Source organism: Atta cephalotes (assembly GCF_000143395.1).
Source record: "Atta cephalotes unplaced genomic scaffold scaffold00014, whole genome shotgun sequence".
NCBI lineage: Eukaryota > Metazoa > Arthropoda > Insecta > Hymenoptera > Formicidae > Atta > Atta cephalotes.
This window is the reverse complement of record NW_012130078.1, coordinates 3,705,631-3,708,742: the sequence shown is the minus strand read 5'-3', so window position 1 is coordinate 3,708,742 and position 3,112 is coordinate 3,705,631.

The window sequence follows — 3,112 nt, the reverse complement described above, 5'->3', positions numbered from 1 at the left end:
AATAATATGTATAATAATATGTAGATTAGTAATGAGAGAATGGAGAAGGCTGGACGGAGTAAACGAAATACGTAAAAAAGCTCCATACGGTCAAGATATACAAATAGGAGAAATACGGTCTAGGATGTCCAACAGAATATTCGAACGAATACAAACCGCAGAATGAGCCGATGATCAATAATAGTGCCAGTGATGTTTGTAGCGTCTTTGTCATAATTTTCAGGTCGTCGGTAAGTAATTTGAAGTAATTCTTGCAGCACGAGACACAAACGTGTTAATATCTTTTCTTAAGAATTTCAGAAATAATTCTTGCAAATTTTCTAAAACCTTTGTAAGAATAACTATAAGGTGCTTATGATGGATGAATACACATCACCTAACAAGTAACAGAATAACCACAAATAATCAAGATTAGATTGCTTATTCCTCGCGGAATATTTTTATATGTATTATTACAGAGCATAAACATTCATAAACATAACTATTCTTATGTTTTTATTCTCACAATATTATGTTTTTATGTTACTCGTTTGGTTTCAAAATTTTTAATGGATATTTTTTATTTATGACATTTTAACGACGTATCGACTTGAATTTAAGCTAACTTCAATAATGTGTTTTATGTAGTATATGGAAGTTAATGCGCACAATATAATGTTTTTTGTAAATTAAAGGTACGTAAAATTATTCTTATAATATAATTTATTAAGAATTATCCATAATTAAGAATACTAATTATTCATTTATTAAGAAAAACTAATCATCCATTTGCCAGAATTTGATTTAAGTTAATTTGCCCTTTGTCTTGTAATTCATTGTTAAAATTTAGCTTTCATATATATTGAATCAATATATTGAATGAAAAACAAGAATGACACAGATATTGACTTACATAGATTTGTATTATGGACAAGAAGCGTACGTATAATATTATATCACTTTATTATTATAGAAGAACGTGATTGTCATTCAAAATTAATTATAAAAAAGCTAATAATTCAATTAGTATATGATAAAACATTTTTTCTTTTAACTCTACATAGTTGCTCTAATATTAAATTAATATACAATAATAAGATGTTGTGTAATATCATTTGTGACAAAAGCGTCGCTTTTGGATATTATTTACAATAATTTTTAAGAAAGTAAAGTTGGTGAGTTATTTTCTGTTATCTCTTTTTTGCGTTTTTATTAGTTTTTAGCATCATTAATTGCGATTTACATGGAAAATATTATTATTATTACTCAAACAATTTTTAGTGTAGTTAATCATTATTATAACAAAAGGAAAGGTGTCAATAAGACCTTTTTTTGGACCACGTCAGAATCACTTCAAACTGTGCTATTTCATTTCTCTCGATGAAACTCACAACTCACTAAAATCGTGTCTAAGCCATTTTTATCCAAGCTATTATGTTGAGAAGCACTCTTACATTCCAGATTTACATGGGATATCACGCATAGCTACAGTGTCTGCTTCATTTTATTATCAATGAGCTATCATCATCATACTTTCTTAAAAACTCGTATGTATAGTGCATAAAATATATCAAAGTTATTTAATATTCCTTTGCCATTACATTGAAATCCGTATTAGTCAGTATATTTTATTTTGACCATATGTATACAATAATGATGCTTATTAAAAATTGAACGATGATACTATAGTTTAAAGTTGATTTAGAGAATTCTGGACATTTAGAAAATGATAAATATTAGCGAAGAGCTATTTCTTACATTCTGTGTGCTTGTAAAACTTAAAAAATTGGTAGATTTTTAATCGGTTCCATCTTATTTAATCAGATAGGTTTTTAAATCGGTTCCATACTATACTATTACTGTATAGTAGTGCTGTAGTGCAGTAATGCCTCAAAATACTCCTAGTGGTCAGTAGCACTTTTCTACAAGGGATTACTGTGATGTAACCGGAATTATTGGGTTGTCCGGAAAATTCGTGCCGCAAAAGATTTAAATTTAATTAATGTATACTAAATTTAAATCTTCTGCGTTTCAATTTTCCTTCAAAATCGGCACGAACTTTCCGGACAACCCAATATATCTAAATGTATGGCGCTTTATGAAATAGATATTTATAAATAAAAAAATGTATGTTGCTTTTTAGATATATTTTTCAAAATTTCTAAGTTTCCTTTATAAAATCTGAATATCACAATGACAAAAATAAATAAAATTTTTTTTACTTAAAGTCATCAAAGTGTCAATTATAGTTAAGAAATAACGATTGCTTATTAGAGCTTTTTTCAGTTTATATTATGTTTAAATAAATATGAATACCCATTAAATGTTCATAATTTTTTTATGAACATTTAAATATTTTTTGGAAACCCAAAATTTTGAATAAATACAATTTGGAGTACAATTACAAATTTGTGTATTTATCGGGCACACTACTACAGATTACTTGTATGTAATATTGCTTACAGCTTAATTGCCTACAGCTTAATTGCCTACATTTTTGCGCACAAATATAAAATTAAAGTTAAGTAAGAAAATAATTTATACTTTTAGAACAGAAAATTTGTTTTAAAATAGAGAATTCGTTTCTGAAGCAAAAAGTTTGTGCTTTAAAACAGAATTTGTGTTTTTAAAGCAGAGAATAATACCTAATCGAGCTGTAGACAATAAGCAATCGAACTATAGGCAGTAATAACATTACTTTACAAAAAAATTTTTTTTCAATTACTTTGGATTTTACAGGTCTGTTATAGATTTGTGGATGATAAAAACGATGCCACAAGCGAAAAAATTCAGTATTTCAGATTTCCAAAATAATTGAGGGCTAATAAAAAATGATTTTTTGATATTTGACATTTTTTTATAAAGAAGATGAATCTTATTTGGAAATTTCGATCAATAGTCATGAATATATTGTTCATCTTCTTTAAAATACATTTTTTTTATTTCATACTTTATTTTTTATTTAAGATTAAAGGTAGGAGCTATTTCGAATGTGGGGACTCCGGTAGTGTCATATGCGTATATATTAATTTTTTAAGATCACATTTTGGTACATGCACATAGACAAACAATAGAGAGAGAGAGAGAGAGAGAGAGAGAGAGAGAGAGAGAGAGAGAAGTAAGTTAAGTTAAA